The 23,728-nt window shown below is 43.5% G+C and overlaps 1 protein-coding gene across 1 annotated transcript in view; it reads right to left on the minus strand.

Moving 5' to 3' along the window:
• SCN3B (sodium voltage-gated channel beta subunit 3) overlaps positions 1-23,728 on the minus strand; it is a 125,497-nt gene that overhangs the window by 90,918 nt on the left and 10,851 nt on the right. Inside the window, exon 3 of the mRNA XM_044996792.1 lies at positions 5,549-5,632. The gene's annotated coding sequence lies outside the window, so the exon portion shown is untranslated. The remainder of the gene's footprint in view (positions 1-5,548; positions 5,633-23,728) is intronic.

Below are 23,728 nucleotides of genomic sequence, written 5' to 3' on the forward strand. Positions count from 1 at the left end.
CCTGCTGAAGTACAGTTTGCCTTGTCTGAAGGAGAGCTTCAGAAGGTGTTACTTGGACAGCTAATATGCTCTAATAATACACCTTTAACTCCTAACCCTCTAGAAAAAACTTTAGGGAAAGAGGCAGGAAGAGCAAGGGGTAGGGAGAGAGACAACTAGGAGAGGTATAGAGAAAAGAACAGGGCAGGGGAAGGAAAGTGAGATGCTTTCAGCCATAAGGACTGAATCTTTCAAGACACCCACACCCGTGCAAGTGACAAAAGTGACTCTGAACTGAACTCTGAAGCCTCCCTCCCCAGACCTCCTCCCTGCAGTCCATCTACTGTCAGGATAGCAATCGCATGTGGCTATTGGACAAGATATCTTGATCCTCATGCACTTACACAAGTAAAAGGACTTAAAGCAGAATGAGGAGCAACAGCAGCGCAAACAAACAAATTGTGAGGGTGAGTCCAGATTCTAAGCATCCACCATCTTAAGCTGTTTATCACACAGTCCACAACCCAGCTGAGACCTCAGGAGCCAAAGCAAGGGCAGCTAGCAGCAGAAACCAAATGCTGAGTGGAACAGAATTGACTCAGAGGAGCTGTCAACACCATTGTCCTCCCACCGATGCCAGGACTGAAGTGTGCTGTTCTGCCTAAGACACACGCACAACACGCACAGAGTCTGTTGTGTTTGGGTGTATATAAACACCCTCCCCACAGCTATAGTCTTATATTAATTAGTCAAAATCACTAGCTAAAGTCGAGGCCAAACAAGATATAAACATACATTCCCATACTAGACCAGGACAATGGTCTCCTGAGGTTTGTTGTTCTGTCTCCAGCACTGACCGACTTCAGAGGAAAGAGGCTTTTACTTAGATTGTAAACCTTGTGGGGCAGTGACTTTTTTTGTTCTGTGTTTGTACAGCTCCTAGCACAATATGGTCCTTGTCCATGACTGAGGCTCCTACACAGTACCACAATGCAAATAATAGATCCAGCAATGTGTAAAATACTCATAACAGTGCTACACTGTTTGAAATTTGAAGAATGAGGAGAAAGAGGTTGTATTTCATTATGAGCTCAAAGATGACCAGAGTTTTGTAAAACATTTTGTTAAAGCACCAGGTTCTTTTGAGTAAACATGGCCTGTTTTCACTGCAAAAAAGTAGATCATTTCCAAGCAAATGGGGGGGGGAGAGGGGTGTCAATTTATAAACTAAAAACAAGGGGAGAATGTACTCAGTTTGGGAATAAAAGAAAATTCTTCATAGAAACCATCCAACAATTCACTTTCTTTTTTAACGCAGCTTTTCAATGAGAAAAAAGCCATTTTGTTTAAACTGTCAATAAAGTGAAATCAAGAAGTGTGTGAACTTCCATAGGACAAAGTCTGTGAATTTTGCACAGCTCTGCTAAAACCCAGGCAATATTAGACAAGCACTGTCTACCACACAGAAACTCTCCAGTAGTATAAAATAACCCCAGGCACCCCTCTAACCAATTTAGGTTAGACTACAATGTGTGTAAGGAGTTGAAAATGCTAAATGGCAAAGACTGTTCTTACCCAAAGTCCAAGAGATCATAAAAGCATTGAGAAATCAAAATGGCAATCTGAAAAACAATCTCAGATTAAGAAGTCTGATGTCTCCTGGCTCCAAAAGATGCAGTCTGGGAGGAATTCTTATAAAGAGGTTATCTTGTTATGCTTAAATTCTGCCAGCATCTTGGTATTATAAACACTTCAGGTTAAGAGTGGAAGAATGTGGTCTTGTAGAACAGGGAACTGGGAGCTAGGACTCATAGATTCATAGACTCTAGGACTGGAAGGGACCTCGAGAGGTCATCGAGTCCAGTCCTCTGCCCTCATGGCAGGACTCCTGGGTTCTATTCCTGTTTCAGCCCCAGCTTGGTACATTATTTATTATTTGTATTGGGGTAGCTCCTAGCAGCCCCAGTCATGGACCAGGACCCCACTGTGCAAGGCGCTGCACAAATACAGAACAAATGATGGTATCATTATATAGGATTTGTTGATAACATTGCATTCCACTATAATGAGCAGAAATCTTACATTGAAAGCATGCTGGCTAGGCAGAGTCTTTGCTCTCTATGCAGGACTGAATAAAGATAAAAAAGAAGCAATGCCAATTCTTTGCATTTTGTATAGTTCCCCACCAAGCCCATTTTTCTAAAAGAAAAGTGCTTACAAAGAGAGCTGTTTTCCTTTCTAAAATGTTATTTTCGGGGGGTCAGAGAGACTGGGGGAATATGAGGAGCAGCACTTCCTCTGTTGAGGAGGTATAACATAGCATCCCAGCCATCACTTTTCAAAGCCAATGTAAAGTACTCTCCTAAGAAGAGATGTCTGATCAGACAGAGCTGCTGGGGGTTTGAAGAAAAGGCAAGTCACTGGGTGGATGGGGAGTGAAATATTTGTATTTTACTTACACATGGGAGAGGGGAAGTCCCTACGTGATGGATGGGATTGAAGAATGTGGGCTGGAGGGATGACTCTGTACTAATAAAAAAATCTAACAAAGAAAACATACAAAATCACCAAGCTTGAGAGAAAGAACTGTCCAAATTTTCAAGGCCAAGATGCAGCACAGAAGGGTTCAGACCTGGAAGTGCATCCAGCTTTTAATTTTGATTTCATTGGAGAGTATTTTTTCCCCACATGTCACAAAGTGTTACCTCTTGGCTTGGCAAAAGTTGCCTTTGCTATGTTTGAACCAATTCCCCTTAAACAAAGGAACAAAAAAGATTCTAAAGCAATATAGTCACAAATCATCTAATGTCTCTTACAATGAGTTGAGGGCATGGACTAGACATATGCCTTGGCAGAGTTAAACACGGTTAGGTGGGAGGTTTATACACATACATGCACAAATCAAGGAGTATCTTGAGGTGATATTTCACAGAGCCAGTGAAACAAAATTAAAGCACTTAAATGTGGCAGCCTCTTCCACCCCAAAGAAAACCTGCAAGGCCTTTTCGTGCCTTGTTTATTAATGAAACAATTTAATCAAATAGACCTGAGAGTGGGGGAGAGGATGTTTCAAGATATGAGCCTGACTGTTCCAAGTGCTGAGCAGCCGAACTCCAACTGAAGACAGGAGTCCATAAGAACGGCCATATTGGGTCAGACCAAAGGTCCATCTAGCCCAGTATCCGGTCTTCTGACAGTGGCCAATGCCAGTTGCCCACGAGGGAATGAACAGAGCAGGCAATTATCAAGTGATCCATCCCCTGTCGCCCATTCCTAGCTTCTGGCAAACAAAGGCTAGGGACACCATCCCTGCCCATCCTAGCTAATAGCCATTGATGGACCTATCCTCCATGGATTTATCTAGTTCTTTTTTGAACCCTGCTATAGTCTTGGCCTTCACAACATTCTCTGGCAAAGAGCTCCAACCTTGCTTTCGATCAGCCAAGTAAGTGGCTGTGCCTAAAAGACACACGGGGAGGGGAGCAGAAGTTACATCAGAAGGTAGCTTCTTTACACAGTCAGTCATGTATCTTACTACAGCTATGCTACAAGGATGCCAAGAGTTAAGTTTCTAGCTCATAAACTAATGCCTTTTTAAAAAAAATATGAAATTGTGCTTTCTTGCTTCAGCCTTGGCCAAACCAGTTGGGCCAGATGTCCTTTCTGCTCACATTTGAGCTACTTAACTTTCCATTGCCTTCTTTGTCCCCATTTACACTTTATTTCTTTGCACAGTTTGCTCTGGTTTGTACTAGCTTTCACCACCTCTCCTTTTTGTGTGTCTTATTGCTAGGGTATTCTTGCCTGCTGGTCCAGGATGAAACCTGAAAGTTGGTTTAAGGTGAAGTGTTTATTTGCGTTGAAGTGAGGAGAATTCTGCAGGGACAGCGAGCTTCACTTTATAAGGTGAATGACGTCTTACAACTATTTACACAGGCAAAGTGTGCTGCTTTCTGAGGCTTGAGGTCTTAATCCAGGGACTACCAATGTCCTGCTGTGTGTGTGAGTGCATGCATGGACACCTGCTTCATCAGGAGATTGGGAGCATGAGCCTTACTAAGTAGTAGGCTCATGCATGATCCCTACTACATTCAGACACTGGGAGTTTGTATTATCTTCTAAGCAGTCGGATTTCAGAGAAGTCAGAGGCATGGGCACTTCATCCTGGCATTAATCCATCTTAAATACTATATTAATAATGATATCATCTAGCTCTTATGTAGCTATAAGCACTTATAGCTGTAGCTCTTATATACAGTACGATAGATGTTGCTCTCAGATTCACACATGCAACTCCTAATGGAATCAGCAGGAGACTCACATGCCTATATGAGGACACTATTTGGTCCCTTCTGTCAGCACCTCAAGCAGTATATAGTTCCCATCCTCAGAAGCCAGTGGCTCAGAGTCTGAATCCTGAAAAGTTATAATTATGTTCCCGCACTCAGACACTTGCAATGCTCCCTGCTGCTATGGAAACAGTCTTTGTGTGATCTGACTATTTCAATCCATAGACTGATGAGCTAGCAGTGCACAGACACTACCACAAGAAACACTCACCAGCCTGCATATCAGGATATTCTTGCTCCATCATAGAATCATAGGACTGGAAGGGACCTCGAGAGGTCATCTAGTCCTGTCCCCTGCACTCATGGCAGGACTAAGTAATATCTAGAACATCCCTGACAGGTGTTTGTCTAACCTGCTCTTAAAAATCTCCCATGATGGAGATTCCACAGCCTCCCTAAGCAATTTATTCCAATGCTTAGTGACCCTGACAGAAAGTTTTTCCTAATGTCCAATCTAAACTGCCCTTGCTGCAGTTTAAGCCCATTGTTTCTTGTCCTATCCTCAGAGGTTAAGGAGAATAATTTTTCTCCCTCCTCCTTCTAACAACCTTTATGTACTTGAAAACTGTTATCATGTCCCTGCTCAGTCTTCTCTTCTCCAGACTAAACAAACCCAATGTTTTCACTCTTCCCTCATAGGTCATGTTTTCTAGAACTTTAATCATTTTTGTTGCTCTTCTTTGGACTTTGTCCAATTTGTCCACATCTTTCCTAAAATGTGGCACCCAGAACTGGACACAATTCTCCAGTTGAGGCCTAATCAGCGTGGAGTAGAGTGGAAGAATTTCTCTTAATTAATTAGCCTCTTACAGTTGGTATGGGTACTTCCACCTTTTCATGTTCTCTGTATGTATAAATATCTTCCACATCCAATGAAGTGGGCTGTAGCCCACGAGAGCTTATGCTCAAATAAATTTGTTAGTCTCTAAAGTACCACAAGTACTCCTGTTCTTTTTGCTGATACAGACTTACATGGCTGCTACTCTGAAACCTATCCTTACCCTAATGATCAGGAATCCCAATTCTAGCTTTGGCATTACACATTTAATGACCAAATAGGTCATAAGATGACAGGCCACTTAAGAAGGCCTGTCATGACTCTGGGACTTATAATTTTAGGGACTGGAGTGCATCTTCACTGCCATTAACTCACAGGTAGGGCTTGTATTTTGAAAACACAACCATAGACAAGTTATATGGGTGAAGAATTTTTCCATTACCTTTCCAGCAGTGCCACCTCCGGAAGATGGACCATCTCCAAAGATCAACACAGCATAGTCGGTCAGTGGCTACATTGTTTGTGGCTGTGGGAAGAAGATAAATGTAGCTGTTAATTTTATTTCCCCCAGAAATCTCCCAACAGCTGTTGGTTTTTCAATAGGTTCATTACAGTTGCAACAACTATTAAAATTAGAAATGGCCATAGTGATGCTGGAGAGACAAATCCAATCTATTGTCTGCCTATCCCTGTAACTGCAGGGTTTTATTGATGATGGACCTTATCAGTGAGCAGTAGCTAGTCATCTATCAGGCATGATAGAAATGCAAGACATTCTGACTGTGTCCCCAAAACTATGCACATTCATATGCACATACATTGCACTGCACACAAAGTATAATAATGATGATATTCAGGGCTGACAAGAAGACACAAAAGGGGGATAATTGTACCAGGGCCCTGAACTTAGGGCTCCCCTAAACACCAGTAACGCCTGTGTAAATAAAGTGAAATGGGAGAGAAAGGGCCTCCAGCAAACGATGTACCAAGCTCCCAAATTTCTCTCAACGGGTCTGATGCTGCTCTTGGGCCTTGACAAGGTCCCAGTGTGGTCTCGAGCACTGCACAATTTGGGGCACCCTGATTTAAAGCCAGGCCCCAAGCCAATTACTAGTTTCCAAAGATTAACAGAAACACTCTGTCCTTGTGAACTCACAAATTCAGGCATTTCCCTCTCTGCGGGTACTAGAGCTTTCACACACGAAAAATGCCTTATCTCCTACATCACGTCTGTATGTGCTTGTTAAACCTGCTCTGATCAGGAAAACCTATGAACTGTTTCCAAATCAAGACAAATCAAAGTGACTGAAAAACTAGCACAGACCCACCAGTGCGGCAGATATCCTATGAATGGAGGCTTTCTGGCTACATTGCAAATTTCCATCTCTCCTCTCCCTATAATCACTCGATCTATCTAGCCCCCAGGTCACAGCACCATAGAGGAATATGTAGTTTGCATTCTTAATGGCAGTTGGTTCCTTACTCAGACATTAATTGGATTCCATTTGGCTTAAGATTGTAATCATTCCATTTATAAGGTGAGGCAAGAAATCACAAATTTCAATTATGGATGAAAAACTGTGGGCTGGAGAAAAGACATACAGGCTAAAAAGAAATGCCAGCTGCAGAGATCACTTTCCCTACATGCTTTGGCTATACTATAAAGCCTTGTGGAAATAATCTCTAAACTGAATGACGGTAGCTGAAGAAAGAACAGGAGTACTTGTGGCACCTTAAAGACTAACAAATTTATTTTAGCATGAGCTTTCGTGAGCTGCAGCTCACTTCTTCGGATGCTGAAGAGGTATGGACTATTGTGTGGTGTCCTTAATCCCCCATAAGATTTTATCTTCAAAGCTTATTAAAGATCATTTAAATGTTAACGTCACTAAGCCTGGCTATTTAGGAAACAAACCTCAACTGGAATCGACTTTGACTAGTTCAGTGCTGTTGGATTATCTTTGTACCTTGCCAGATATTTTCAACAGAATGGCAATAAGCCCACTACATTGCTGCCTAACACATCGGGTACACTGGACTGCATGCACTGACTGGGCTAGTTCATGCACTGAAGTGTAAAAAGAATGCTATTCTGGGATAGCAGCCTGGCTTTTATACAGCACCTATCACCACTGAGGTGCACTCATGTTTGAGGTGGAGCGTGGCAACTAGACTTGGTCAAAAATTTCTAGAATTTGCAATTTCAGTGGAAAAATGGGTTGAAATTTTCAACGAAAAATTTTGAAAAAAATTCCATCCCAATTGTTTTCAACCAGATTTGGAGCTCACTTGAAATTTTTGACGAAGTATTTAATAGAAACTTAAATTAAAACAATAACACACACAAAATAAATAAAATGGTGTCATTGTTGTGAAAACTAGGAACTTGGATACCAAAGTTTGATGTCCACTAATTATAGCCCTGATTCTGCTCCTCTATAATTCTATGTGGAGAAGGGGATTGTCAGTGAATTCAAGGAAGCTGTCCTTACGTGAAAGGAATTCCATTGACTTCAATGGGTTACTCACAAGTAAGGGTTGTTGAACCAGGTCTTATATATTGAAGTCACTGAGACGAGTCACATGAATAAAGTTTGCAGGATCAGGCCAATTGTTTGTAATGTAAGACAGAAAGGTAAAGGGGAATAAAACCCAGCACCTTATGTCCTAGTCTCTCCCCATCACTGTCAGAAAAGGTGCTTTCCCTCCAGCCATGTGTCTCCTATATTTAAGAACAGTGTAGTTTTGAGGAATTATGATGATTATTATTGGTATTAAAGCAATACCTAGATTACAGAAGTGCCCAATGAGGATCAGGACTCCATTGTGCCAGACACTGTAAAGACACCTAGTAAGAGATGGTGCCAACCCCAAAGAGTTTACAAGTTAAACAGAAAAAAGACAACAGAGGCACAAAGAAAAATGAAGTGACGTGTCCAGTATTGCATTGTAGGTCAGTATGAGAGCCCTGGAGCCCCACTCCAGTGCTCTAGTCTCTGGACAACCCTTCCATTTGCTCCACTTCCATTTAACACTTGCAAAGAATTCGGAGAGCTGCCGGTTAAGAAACAGAAATCATATGTGTTTATATCAGAGATCCCAGTTAACAGGCTGATTCTCCAATAGCAAGAGTCTGCAGGGGTAAAAGACATTCCTCCAATCAGGATTTCAGTAGAGTGAACATGTCACTAGATCAGCATGCACCGACAAGCACTTATATGTCTAGTCATGGACCCATTTCCACACAGAAGAATGGTGGAGAAACTGGATGTACTGGACTCAAACATCCCACATTTCTATGAGGTTTTAACACCAACCAAAATATTTGTGCTCCTTGATCTTGCCTGGGTATCTTGAAACACCTAATGTAAACTAAAGGCCAATCCTGCAAACCTTATACATGTAAGTAGTCTCACTGAAGTCAATGGAACTAAGGTTTACAGGGCTGAGGACAGCCGGCAAGGCACTTTGTGTTCAAAGCCCCAGTACACAGCTATCTTGAGCCAAAAGTAGAATCATAGGGTTAGAAGGGACCACAAGGGTCACTTGGTTTAACTCCCTGCTGCGATGCACAATTTGTTGTGTCTAAACCAGTGGTCCCCAACTTTTTCCATGGGGCAGGCGCTGGACGACTAGCCGCCGAGGACCGTGGCCACCGGACAAGCAGCCGTCGAAATGCTGCCGTGAAGAGGCAACGTCACAAGGCATCACCGCCATCAAGAGGCGTTGCTGCCAAAATCCCACTGAAATTTGGCGGGATTTCGGCGGTAGCGCTTCTTGATGTTGCCAGTTCCTGGTGGCATTTCGGCAGCTGTTTGTCCGGCGGCCAGTAGGTGGGCACACATCGATGCCCTGGTGGGTGCCATGGCACCCGCAAGCACCACGTTGGTGACCCCTGGTCTAAACCATCCCAGAGAGATGGCTATCCAGCCTCCTTTTGAAAACTTCAAGTGAAGGAGCTTCCACAACCTTCCCCTGCTGTGTGTCTATCAGTTGTCACCCTGCATTTAGAGATAGCTGCATTTTGGTGTTGTTGCTATTAGTAGCTTAATATTTCTTACTCTAAGTGCAGGAATCCAGCATGGTTACTGCAGATATGCAGGGAGGAAATGTTGAGTTTTTGCCTCCCCCAGGTAGTCAGTGTGTTTCATTCTAATTGAAGCACTCTCTTTTCCCAGAAAGCTTGACATGCAGAAGTGGATTTACAATTAAACAAACCATGTGGTGGCACAGGGCACCCAACGATGGGGAGTGGGGCGGGGCCCAAAATGCAGGACAAATATCTGACAACCTGCCCCCAAGTCCCGGCCAGCAGCGCAGCAGGGCTCAGGGAGGCAGGCTGCCTGCATGCCTTGGCCGGTGGCCCCACGCCACTCCCAGAAGCAACTGGCTGCTGGCACATCTCTTCACGCCACTGGCAGGGGAAGGCGACTCTGCATGCTGCCCCCGCTCCAGGCAGTGCACGGAGATCTGCTGCCCCCCTCGTCCCCAGGGGCACGCAGGGACATGACAGCAGCATGGCTAAGGTGTCTCCCTGCCTCCCTCCCTCTGCGCTGCTTCACTCCTAGAAGCGGCCAGCATGTCCCTGTGGCCCCTGGGGGTGGGGGAGTGTCTCCGCATACTGCCCCCACCCTGAGCACCAACTCCGCAGCTCGCAGTGGCTGGGAACTGCAGCCAATGGGAGCTGCAGGGGCAGCGCCATGCAGAGACCCCCTGCTCCCTCCCCTGCCTAGAAGCCCCTGCCAGAGGAGAGCGTGCGCCAGTTGCTTTGGGAGCCATGTTGCTCCAGATAAGCGCCGCCTCCCTGCCCCAGCCCAGAGCCCGCACCCCACACCCAAACTTCAGCCCAGAGCCTGCACCCCTCACCGCCTCCCATACCCCAACCTCCTGCCCCATTCAAGGTACTTCACTTCATTTTCATTTACTTCCCATTACTTATAATATAGGAGGAGGATGAAGAAAAAAAAGAATGAAAAACCAGGCGGCGGCGGGGGGAGGAAGGGGGGATAAGAGAGAATGTTCTTTTTCTTGGCTGGGTCCCGGGGGGGGCACCTCAAAATGAAGCTGCGCACAGGCCCCCACTAACTCTAAATCTGCCACTGTTGACATGACTTGAAGGATCAGACAGCATTTGCATTTATATGTTTATTAGCCTGAGGCTCTGTTCTCCTTCCACCACCCTGACCGTGTTGTATTCGTTCAGTAGATATTGCTGCTGCGAATAAGAAAGGTAATTCTGTTCCCTAAGGGGGAAATCCTCCCCACAACTCTCAGCCCATGTACCCTAATCTAGCAATTTCCACTAAGGCAGGAGTGGGTAAAAAGGAATCTCAAGGCAAAGGCCACTACTCCAAGTCCAGCCTCAGGTCAGAAATGTTCTCTGCTGTCCTCAAAATCCCTCCTAAATTGGGTCAATACCCTCTGGCTCCAACCCCTGCCTGACCCATCCAAGAGAGCCACGGCTGCATAAGGACTCCTGAAATCCCTTTCCCCAGAGGAGTAGATCTGTATCAATTCCCCTGCAGGCAGGGCTCTCTGCAAGTGGAGCCTGATTCAAAGCCCACTGAAGTCAAAAGGGATATTTCCATTGACTTTAGTTAACTTTAGTTCATGCCCTTGCAGAGAAGTGAAAGGTTCAAATTTGGGTCTTAGAGGCTGTTTCCTAAGCTCCACAACCTTGAATACCATAGTTAAGCTGAAATAACACACTCTGTAGACATGGCTAGGTCGATGAAAGAATTCTTCCATCTAGCTACCTACTGCCACTATGGGAGTGGATTGCCTACACCAGTAGTTCTCACCCAGGGATATGCTTGCCCCTGGGGGTACTCCAGGTCTTCCAGGGGGTACATTAACTTATCTAGATCAGTGTTTCTCAACCTAGGGGTCACAGGGCAGGTTTAAGGGTGTCGCAAGTGCAGGACTGGCCTTAGGAGGTGGCAGGCAAGGCAACTGCCCGGGGCTCCATGCCACAGGGTCCCCAGCAAAGCTAAATTACATACTGCAGCCCTGGGTGGCTGGGCTCAGGTTTCAGACTCCTGAAAGGGACACAGTAGTTGGGAAAGGTTGAGAACCACTGACCTACACTGACAGCAAAAACCCCTTTGTCGATGTAGGAAGTGGCTACACTAGGGTGCTGCTGCAGCACTGTAGCTGTGCCACTGTCTCACCCATGGTGTAAACATGCCCTGAGTCTATTGAGAGTTTAGCCCTTACCTTTACTGGCAGACCAATCACTTGTACATAAAAGGTTAGACCAGAATTCACTGAACTTTAAGATCCACAGTGGGGAAATGGAAACCCAATTCCCAGCCCTCCAAATTGTTCATCCAGTCATTTCTAATCCAAAGTAACCAACTTTAGCCATGGAAATACAGCAATTAGTGCTACACCAAGGAGTACAATTCAGTGCTCGTTAGTACTCTACATCACAGAAAGTACTTAGCTGAGAATTAATCAGAAGATATTAGTTGTTTTAGCACATAAGACTGAAAGTATAACCTGGGGGCAGCATAGTCAATATAAGCAAAAAGAAATAAAGTTCAACTCACTTTTATTAGTGTTTACACAGCATAGCTCCTCCAACAAGTAAATCACTTCCCTACGTGGTTGGTCCGGCGTGGCATGATTTACAGAGATGCACAGGTAGTTCTATTGACTACAACAGAGTGAAAGCTAATGATTTTTGTACACCTGGGGATGGCACTGCTCCTGTGGTCTAAGGCCTTGTCTGCAGTAGGGATTAGCCTTCATTTCAGCCATCAGTGTAGCTTAACCAATACAAATTGTAGTTTTCCTGGACTAGGCTTGGAGCTTGCCCCAGGGTAGTTACACCACTGCTAGTTACACCACCTGATATTGGCATGCAGGCTTTACTCACATGAGTATTCTTTCCTTGTGGAACTCGTGCCCTTTGGCTGAGTCTCCCTGGGCAAAAAGGTGTGTTCTTAACTTGAGGTAAAATCCTTGTGAAGACAAGGCACTTTGTCATTTGTACAGGAGTTAGCAACTCAAGGTAAATACTATGTGGGACCCTTGGGTTAAACTTGAGTTGCTGACTCCTGTAAAATTGGCATACTGCCTTGGCTTTACAAGGATTTCCCCTGGAGTTAAGAACTCACTTTTCCCCCCCGCAATGAAGACAAGACCTGGGGGAGGGGCGGTGTTAAGGGCTCAGTAAAGGTTACATCTGTGAGTAAGGGTTTACAAGCTCAGACCTTCATTTTGTCAGCTCTTCAAGGCAGAGATTTTATAACTCTGCCTTTGTGTTAAGAAAATTTCACTCCTTAAATACCTTGAGTTTACACTTCTCACCTTTGCCTAGCTCCAGTGTGGAACAACACTCAAGCTACACACAGCGCTAGTGTTAGCGGATGATGAATTGAGCTCACTCAGCCTTTAGCCTATGCCCACAATGGACCACAATGGAGTTAAAAACATAACCACAGTCAAGCAGGGTTTACGAGGGTGGACAGAGCTCAAGTGAAGGGCAACACTCAAATTAACTCAGCAGTGAAGGTGAGCCCAAAAGCACCAATGCACACCTACAGACCAGCCTATGTGCAAATGCACAGGGGCAGGGAGAGCTCAAGGAGCTCCCCACCCATTGTATCTTGCACAGAATATTGTTGGGAGCAAATTTCCTGATTCCTCATTGATTGCTATTAATCTAAAGGCAAGAGTAGAGTCTGACATTCACCTCCACCCCAGTTCTAAAGCAAGCTAAGCACAGAGGAGGAGCATAATATTCAACTCCTGCTCTAGCATATGAACCCCATGAGCTTCTACCAGGAATTCTGCTGATTCAACCAGGACGGACCCTAGAAGCATCAGCCATGGTGCAGCACCAGTCAGACTCTTGCCGTTAAATGAATAGAAAACAAAAAACTTAACCCACAACACTCTCATAAGCACTGATTTATGCTGATTACCCCTTTCAGCTCCTTACTTTGCAATGGCTGTAACTTCATAGCTTGGCAGTAGTAGCTCCTTTAACTAATGAAGGCCTCTATCATATCCTTAGTTCAGAAAAGCAGAAGAGTTTCATATATTCAACATACTAACTCAAAGGCAGAGCACATTGTGAGACAGCTATCAACAGCCAGCAAAGAATCAGAACACTTCCAAGCAGCCCAGCTGTGCTTAATGAATCATGAGTAACAGTTGAAGAGCACACCTGTTTGCAGATATGTCCTTAAGGGGAGATGTTTAAATGCAGGGGAGTTGAGAAAAGTCAGCAACATGAAATGACAGACAGTGATTCAATAAAACATTCTCTATATGGATGCAATAGGTATATTTAAGTGAGCTCTTGAAATCAAAGCATGCTTCATTTCTGTTTGCATACTAATATCTAAGCTCAATTCATTACTGGAAATATGTTATTTCTTAAAAGGTCAAACCTTGAAGCTCTTGCTAAGTATTGATTTAAGCAAAACTCCCAGTAACTTCAATTGCAGGCTTTCTTGAATAAAACCCTTCAGGATAATTTTATGTTTTATTCTTACATTGTTGGAATCAAACAATATATATTAATTGCCTATTTACTGAAGCCAGGGTACGTTTTCAGATTTCTGAGCAAAACATTTTTATAAAATGCAAAGCAATGTATTTGAGACCATAGACATTGTTATTAGAAAAAACATTAGGGCATAAAGGCATCAACAGGATTGGGGTCTTATTGTGCTGGGCACTGTGTAAATGCAGGTAGTGATTCCTGAAAACAATTATGCTTGTGCATATGTGGACAGCTGCCACTGGATTCAATGGAGCTGTTTTCAGGCACAAAATTAAGCACGATTATACTTATGGGAAGGATTTAGGGTCATAAAAATCAAAGTGTATCTCTGTTCCACTGAGCTTATAGTAGGAAGACAATGTGCATGAACATAAACTCTTCTGGGCATGGAACACAGCACCAGTATTAGTACAGTATCCTGGATAATGGGATCCCATTACTGATTGGGCTATCTTGCTGCTGCTAGAATATAAATATTTTAAAATAACTCATCTAACTAATGGGATAGATTTGTCCCAATGTATTTTCCGCTGTGCCCCGCAGACCAGCAAACTTGCACTGCCAAGCCAAATGAGGTCTGTTCAACATATCCTACCCATTGTCAACAGAAAGAGAAATAGGCAGCGATTCACATGCCCACGTTTATGAGGCAAGCAGCATGGTCTTGCGGTTAAAGCACAAGCCTGGTTTGTCTTCCTGGATCTGCCACAGAGCTCCTGTGTGACTAGGTCCTGGCTTTCAGAGTTGTGGAGTACCCATAATCCCATTGCCTTTAAACAGAGTTGTGGGGTATCCAGCATTTCTGAGAAATCAGAGTCTCAACCTAAAATAGTATAGGAGCTCCCTGCCTCCTAGTAGTGTTATCACATGTAGATAAAAGTGCGTAGAAATTTTGAGCCACTTGATTTTTCAGTGCCCAACTTGAGACATTTTAAAGGCAGTTGATTTTCAAAGGGTGGGAGCTCAGCAGTTTCACATCCTCTAAAATGTCTCAAGCTGGGCATCTAAAAACCACTATTTGTTTTTAAAAATGTTCACAGTAACTGATTTGCAAAGAGCTTTGGAATTCTTGACTGGAAAGCCCTATAGAAAGATAAGAGTATTATTTTTTGAGCAAGTGAGACATAATATATATGGAAGGATGGGAAAGAGGTTTGGATAAAGCAAAGACTAGCATGAACCTTTGCCCAGAACCTCCAGTTCAACATCTTGTTGAGGTCTGAAAAGTTTGGCTCTCCAATTTCTCTCCATTACCTTTTGTAATGTTTGCTGTCCAGAGCTGAAGCAGAAGTGAGATGGGTTCTTCTTGCCTTATTTCCAGCAGCAGTGGAAATTGAAAGGTCCAGAAATTTCATGTGCAAAAAATTACTACTTGCCTGACCTGCAGCCCAAATCTGCATAAGCCTCCAACTCCTCCACCCCACCCCATGGTTCACCTAACACATCTACCATAGCCACAGACAGACCAAAATGCAGGACTGCACTGTATATAAGAATGGAACTTCAGGCCAGCTTCTGGTCCCATTGAAGACAATAAAAGACCTCCCCATTGACTCCAATGGGAAGATGATTTGGCATTTTACCAGTCACCTGGTGAGAGAGAACAAGGAATGTCCTGATCCAAAGCCCATCTTGATAATGAAAATACTGCAAATGATTGAGTTATTTATTTTTCCATTTGGGGAACTCAGGTCATCCAGAGCTTCTCAGTTCTATCCCCCTACCCTAGCACCACATAGTCTCCATACCTCCCCAGCCACTAGTCTTGAAAAATTTCCTACACTAGAAAGCAGATGGCTTTTCAGTCCATATATCTGAGAAGCTACTAGAAAAACCACATTGTTCTGTTCACGCCAACCTCTCCTGTGAAAGTTCTATCATGCCAGCTTGCCAGGACTGAAGCCCTGTGGAACTGCATTATAATATTCCAGACCAGGGACTGAGATGGGCCGATAACACCAGCCACCTTCTACTCTCATACCCCAAGTGTCTCAAAGTGACCTTATAGCAGGCCTCGGCCAACGTGCTCAGTTTGCTTTATTTAACACCTATTCCAAACTCATGATCTTGAAGCTGAAAGCAGAGCTAAATGTGGTCAGGGATGGGCAGCCTGTTATGACATATGAGAGAGAGCTACAGCAATAGTACAGGAACTGTTCTATTCAGTCACTAACGAGTCAGTTCCAAGCTGATCTTCTCTAGCTCAGAAGCTATGCCCGCCAGCCTTCCACAAATCCAGACATCCCATCCACAGATCTTTGCACTAACCCCTCCTCTGAAGCATCAGTGCATCCTATGCAGATTCAAGGGCATATCTGGAAACCAGCAGGCCTGTTACAGATTACAGAGCAGAAACCGGGACAACGTCATTTGAAGGTAGCAAAGCAGCAAGATCCGGTTCTGCAAGTTTTGCATATGTATGATGCCCATTGGCTTCTCCGAATGAATGGTTTGCATCATTAGGTCCAGATTCCAGGGATTAGGTAGGCGGAATGTATATCAGATCACAACTTTACCTATGTACTTAGGGCTGGCCCTGGCTGAAGGACAAGGGGAATACATTTGCAAATAAGAATTAAGCATTTAGATGAGCAATTTTTTATTTTCTACACCCCAAAAGTCTCTCTCTCTCTCTCATTTCTCTCACTCCCACTGTGTGTACTGGGGCTTGTTCAGAGACATATCTGAGACAAGTTTGGTGGGTCTAAATCCCATTTGAATATGTGCACATTGCAAAAAACAAACAAAAAAAATACAAAACACCATTGTAATTGACATTTACTGGCCCCTTTGGCCTCTCGGCAGAAATGGTACCAAGGATTTAACAGAAAGACAGGGCCTGGCCCAAAGCCCATGGAAACACTCCCCTTGATCAGGTTCAGGGAAAGCAAAGGATGCTCTGACCTCTGACTCATTCCTAGGTCATTGTTGAGGCCACCTTGATGGAGGGAGCTTGCCGCGGCCACTACCATGGGTAAACAGAAAACTTTAGTCTCCTGGGCCACTTAAAAAAATCTGCTGGTACCAGCCTGTACCTGAGACAGGAGATGTGCTGGTACCAGCAGAGAAGGGAGGGGGAGTGGAACTGCCTGTGATGGATGGATTCATGGATAGATTGCGCCTTCTCTTCTCTGCTGGTACCAGCAGATTCTTCTGTCTTTATGCACCACACCCCCCTCCAGGCACTGACACCTCCTCTCTGGTCCCCTCCCTGTCACGCAGGGCTGTTCATGCTGGGTCAGATGGGGTCAGGGCTCCAGCAGCACAAAATAACCACTCTCAGTTTGTGCTGGGGGAAGCCTTGAGTGCATGGGGGATGGTAGGTGGATGAGAAATGAAACAAGGTAGCTGGGGTATGGAGAGGTAGAGAGGGGGAAAGCACAGAATTATCTTTATTTAACCCCCCTAAAAGACTCACTTTTCCCATGAGGCCCCCACCAACTATACATATTTATTATCTATGTAAACTCCCTCCAATGGGTATATCTACAGGGCAAGCGGCAGCAAGACTCAGAGCCTGAGTTGACAGACTCTGGCTCGCACTACATTGCTACAACCAGCTGTGGGCTCGGGCTCTGATGCCCAGGGAGTGGGGGGTTGGCTTCAGAGTCCAACCTGCAACATCGACATGGCTGTTTACAGTGCCATAGCTCAATCCCTACAGAGTCTGTGAACCTGGACTCCGAGACTCGCTGCCCCAGGCTGTGCACCATGTACCGCACTGCTCCTTGTTCTCTCTCAGGGCCTGGTTTCCAGAGGCACTGAGCCCCTGATAGTCCCCACTGACTTCCCTTGCAGTTCTGGGTGCTCATCCCTTCTGACAATGAGGACCTCTCTCTCTCTCTCTCTCTGTTTGTGGCAGTAAGTTTTCTGGGTCAGGGACTGTCCTGATACATGCAAATTGAACAGGGTCTAGCATACTCATAATGCTTAACAACGTATTAGCCAAGGTGAGAGAAAGAAATGGGGAAAGAGGAAAGAGCGTGGGAGAGAAAGAAGTGAAGGAGAGATGGAGGGAAGGAGACAAGGGAATGGAGGGCTGAGTGAGGAATGGCTGGAGTGCCTGAGACCAAGTAGAAGGATATCAAAAGCTTTGCACATAAAACAAACTGAGTAAGTTGCAAGAGAGCAGTTTTGCCAGCTATAAGCATCCAAAAATTGAGAGTCACAAAATCATGAGAGTGTCTTAAAATCATGAGAGTTAAAAAGATAATAGATATTGGCTTCTCTTATTTGTTCTCTGCATTTAGGCTTCATGTTTTCTAGCTTTTCCCTGTTACCTGGAGGGTGGGAAACATTTCTTTTTTTAAATGAAAGCTGAAATTCTCTGAATCACAGTAAAATCACAAGAGCTGGCAACACTGCAAGAGTGTGAAAAATATCTGCCTGGCAGAGGCCAATGAATTAGCCACAGAACAGAGCACAACCGATAAGAGAATCTGCCTTTCCATCTTCCAGAAACAAAAGTGGTGCCGGAGAGTCGGTGGGGATAGGGTCAAAGTTCACAAACACCTTGCTGCACCTCTGGGTCTCCCTTTGATTATCTGGCCACCGGTCATGCTGTTTGCATGGGGGAGGAAAGGGGAACCATGGACTTGGGAGTAAAGGAGAATCATGGACTTGTACCGAAGAGGAACAGACAAACTGCATAGCAAAGAACAGTCGTCTGTACACATGCAAAAGTCAGAGCCAGGGCTGGTTTAGCTCTAGCTCTCATCTGAGCTCCTAAAGTGAAGGGTTGGGGGAGTGTAGATAAATGGTTCTTATTTTGGGCCATTTTTTGTTAAAACACAAACTACTGGCTCGATGCAGTTGCTCAAATGCAACAATGTAGACACCTCAGCAGTTTTGGGGATGCTTGGAGCCAGGGTTTTCATTTGGGCTCATCTCTAAAACATGACTTTGAATCTACATAAAATACACCGCTACCCCAATATAACGCGACCCGATATAACACGAATTTGGATATAATGCGGTAAAGCAGCACACTCCGGTGGATCAAACCAAGTTCGATATAACGTGGTTTTATCTATAAAGCGGTGAGGTTTTTTGGCTCCCGAGGACAGCATTATATCGAGGTACAGGTGTAGTTCAGTGGAGGATGTCAAAGTGCTTTGCAGAGGGCACAAGTACTATTATCTCATGGTGCAGAGGAGGAACTCAGAAGCACAGCGAGGTTAAATGATTTGCCCAAAGTCACATAGCCAAGTCAGTGTCAGAGCCAGGAACAGACTGTACTCTCAACAGTAGAATAGTGTCCTGTGGATCTTCTTTGGGGTCAGATCATGGCAGTATGAACTGAAGAAAGCTGAAATGGGCAACAGAGATAGCACAAAAGGGGCATGACTGTAACATTTAATAAAGAGACTCCAGTGGGTAATATACTGGATGGCACACTGTATATCCTGCTAATTGTCTTTCTCTAGTTTGCTCATTTTTTGACCATCTATATTGTTTCCAGTGACTCCTCAGTATTCCCTCTCTTTCAAACACTTCTCATTCTTCAAAGGAGTTTATTTCAAATACTCAAAACATGGAGTATAAAATCTAAACGTGGCTGTCTATGGGGATCCTTTCATTTTTAATAATTAAATTTAATTTAAGCCAGTGACTTGATCTCTATTTCTCACTCTCTTCCTGATGCAAGAAGCTGATGTTCCAAAGGGCACTGAGAAGACTCAGCTGTCTGATTCTGAAGGTTACCACCTTGTTGTGCAAATAAGACTTCATTGGCTCTGCTAGTGTGAAGACTGCAAACTACACCACCACATTGCATGTAGAGCCTGTCAGCTGATGAGATCAAAGCACTTGACTCATAACACATGAGCCTGAAAAGTTGGAAAAGCAACTGCATCCAAAATCCACAGCTAGCTCCCATCTCTAAAAAATGGGCCACATCAAAATCATAGATCTGAATGCTCTCAATTTCTGCATCTGGATCCAGATTTTGCATCTTGAGGCCATGTCTACTCACTACACTCCTGTGAGGTAGGTATTTCATTTTATAGATGGAGAAACTGAGGCACAACTGTTGAGCTACTTGCCCAGAATCATGCAGCGAGTCAGTGGCAGAGCAAGGGACAGAACCCACCTGCCCCAACTTTCAGTCCCCAGCTCACATACGAATTACTTGCAAAGACATGCATCCGCAAGTCAATTCAACAGCACACTTCTGTTCTTTTGAGTCTTCATTTCAGCATTTCCAGTTAAATTGTTATGAGAAATAGTATGGTGGCTTCCTTGCACACTTCAGCGTAACCTTGATTCCCTTCAGAGAGGATTTTTCAGTGATGAATTATTATTAATGTGTAGGAGCCAAAGTCATGGACACAGAGACACAGAAGAATGTTGGTTCCTGCCCCAAAGAGCTAAGGTGTCATGGCTCACGTCTTGCATCTCTTCAATCAAGCAATGGCTTTCCTTTCTGCTCTCACGGCACGGCTGTTCTGTGGGATATTAATATATTGTTGGCTTTAGTCACCTCTTGCTGCTATTTGGTGAAAGGGGGCTCATCTTTTTACCTGTATTTTTATCTTAATTTTCTTTTTAAAGTGAAGTCTGTGGTGGCCAAATATGCCAGCCTATTAAGCTCCCAGGACACTGAAATCTTCTATTTATCGATTATGCAACATGGGCAGCAGCAATGCATGATCCCTCCTGTGCTACCCAACCAATCCATCACATGAAAGGACCCATACCAGTCCCACACAAGACACAGTCAATCAGTGGAACTCAATGCCACAAGATATCATTGGAGGCAAGAACTTAGCAAAGAAAAAAGATATTGGACATTTATACAGATAATAGATATATAGATAATGAGACTATCCAGAGTTATAATGGTAAGTATTAAAAATAAGCAAGAGTTTGGAGAGAAATAAATGCTCACGCTTCAAGGCAGATGCTAATCTAGCAAGGGGTTAAGTGGTGTATAAATCTCGTGCTGGCTTTCTGCACAACATTGGGAAGATCATACCCATTCTCTCTTTCAATTGCAGGGGGAGGGCAGGCATTGGTGGAATTCAGTTCTTTGTCTATCGTACATATTTTTCTACAAAGTGTTTTGTGAGCTTCTTTGCGAATCAGATCACATAAAAGCTGCCTTCTATGTAACTGTGATAACGGAGACAGAAGTATAAAGCAGAAAACTCCAGCAGAAGCCAGGACTGTCACAGACCTATTGCACCCCATACCAAATGTGTTTCATAATGAAGAGCTACGACAGCATTTCAGCAGGTCCAGTTCTTGTGCACAACACAAACCAATCATCATAACCCACCATCCTAGCTGGCATTCTCAGCAGGAAGTCTGAAAACCATGAAGAGTGAGTTCCCATCTTTGGAAAATAGAAACTACCAGACTGGATCAGACCAGCGCCTCACCTAGCCCAGTGTCCTGTCTCTGACAACAACCAGTACCAGCTGCTTCAGAGGACGGTGCAAGAAACACTGCAGTTATGGGATAACCTGTTCCCAGGAAAAGTTTCCTCCTAACCCTAATTACCCATGTAGCTTCAGTCCAAGGTCTCTGCCATGAAGTCTTAAATTATTTCCCGGAACGATATCTAAGGTGCACATCAGAAAAAAAACAAAGGAGAATAAGTCCAAGTCAATATTTCCTTTCTGAGCTTGAGCAAGAGATCAGGTTGTTTTGCAAGAATAGTTTTCTAGGTTGTGTTGGAGAAGCCAAAGTAACCAGTTTACAGCATAGCCTCAATGTCTTCCTCATTCTTACATTTACCTTCAAGTGAGAAAGGATATGTAAATACATTAAAGGGAAACTGTGTAAGGTGGTAAATCATTAACTGGGACTATTTGATTACTTAAAGTACAAATAGCATCTAGAGTTTAAAACTAAACATCTAAAAATAACGTTCACCCCTTTCAGAAATCTGAGTACAAAGATCTGCTGAGCACCTACAGGGGGAACAGAATCAACAATTTCCTCTTGAGAATCAATAAAGAATCAACTTTGGATTTTTTGAAGACATAATACATCTCAGATTCAGCTCTCAGCTAGGGAGCAAATTTTTCAGTATTTCTCTGCAACCATGAAACTAGAAACATCCTTCTGGCCTCCAGTGGACCCTGAACTTCTGCTGTATTCACATGACTCCAGGGTTTTAAACAAACATGCCCAAAAATTTCAAGAGCTGGTAACACTGGAGTTTCATCTGATCCCCCTGCAGCTTCAGGCTATGCAGGCTTAGCCCTGGTCTACACAACCAAATTATGTCAGTATAACTATGTCACTCAGAGAGATGCAGTTATACCAACTGAACTCCCAGCCTTCTCCCATCGACATAGTTACCACATCTTGGGGAGGTGAAGTACCTAGGCCAACAAGAGAACCGCCCCTGTCGGTGTAGACAGCATCTTCACTAGGCGCTACAACGCTCTAAATGTAGACGAGCCCTTGGTCTTTGCTTTATACTCTCTGTGCCCAATTCTTGGCTCTCCTGGGGCCACTTTGCAGTAATTTGGGTGGCACAAAGTGGAAACAAAGCAGCCATCCTCCCCTACCACTGCCACCTTTTTCCAGTGGGCCCAAGTAGGTGAAAGATCCTCCTCTACCCCACAGGGAGCATTCCATGACACATAAGAGGTGGCTGGGAGATATTCCACTAGCAGGAAGCAGTGCAGCCAGGGCAGCCCTATGCCCAGACTATTCCTCAGTTAGTATGTGCTGCCCAAATGAGAATTAATTCAGGGAGGGGAAATATAAGCAACAAACTTTCATCTCTGCATTGATGCAGTCACAAATTCCTTCCTTTGTAAGCATATAAAAAGATACTCTCTCCTCAGCAGGGTAGATAAAAAGCAATCTTTTTTTTTAATTTAATTTTTAAAATTTAAATTAAATATGAGGTTTTTTAAAATTTAAAATTAACATACATTGTTAATTTCAAAATTTAAGGCATAGGCTTATAATAATTGATTAAAATCATTTAAATTAAGTACAAGCAGTGCCATGTTTGCTGCCAAGGTTTAAACAAAGTCACCCCATTGAACTGCTAGAAGTCACCGGCAATCAGAGATTGTTGAAATGCTAAACCAGCTTTTGACAACAATAGAACATACAGATGCAGAGAGAAAATTTTATGCTTTTCAGTTTATGCAACCAGTTCAGTTCAATGATTAGTTCATTCAAAGTTAAGAAACCAGTTGGGAGTTGAAAAAGCAGGAACACTCATTTTCTTCTTTCAATCTATGAATAAAAACTAGGTGTGAGAATGAGATCTACTAGTTCTAAAATCTTGAAGGCCATGGTGACCAGAAACAATCAGTTAAATTCACTAACTGCAGATAATACTTCCTTTGTTTAATAAAGTTGGTTTTAAATTCAAAGCATGTTTTGCTAAACATTTTTTCTTATGTATTCCCCACATTTAAGGCAGTTTTATTTAATAAAATAAATAGAATGCTGTTTTTGTTTATTTTAATTGAATTTGAATTTCCATTCAAATAGAGCTCGACACAAATGACAAGGAAAAATTAGTTATCTAGTAATTAAGAGATGTGTCATTCATAATTTTCTAACATAATAAAAAAAGTGTCACAAATTAAGAATCTGAATAAATGTAAGTGTAGCTATATAACTGCTTAAATAAATGTGTATGCATATAGTGTACTTTTCTAGTTAGTAAAAAAGCACAAAATTTAGTGTAATGGCTATATTTAGTTGCAAATCAAAATGGTTACCAACCAATGACAATCAGCCTTTCTTTAGGAAAATAACTACAAAGTAGAAATGCAAAAGATGATGAAAATGGATATATTAACTAAACGTTTCCTGCTTGATAATTTAAATCAGGATTAAAATAGGTGATTTAAACTATCTATCCTGCTCCTTAGAGACTTCAACAACTCTTTGGCTCCAAAACTATCTAGAAAAGAAGATGGAAATGCCTGGGACATGTGTTGAGAATTAAGCCAGAACATCTGCCATGGCAGGTGAGCCATTGGGCAGCTGGAGGAACATAAAAAAGGGGCTGATTGAAAGACTCCCCCTGGAGAATACTAGTTAGAGAGAGAAAACTTGCGGGACTTAACAACACAGAAGACGTACAAGCAGCAGCCCAGGATAGACACGGATTGCAGAGCG

Source organism: Mauremys mutica, chromosome 22, assembly GCF_020497125.1.
Source record: "Mauremys mutica isolate MM-2020 ecotype Southern chromosome 22, ASM2049712v1, whole genome shotgun sequence".
NCBI lineage: Eukaryota > Metazoa > Chordata > Testudines > Geoemydidae > Mauremys > Mauremys mutica.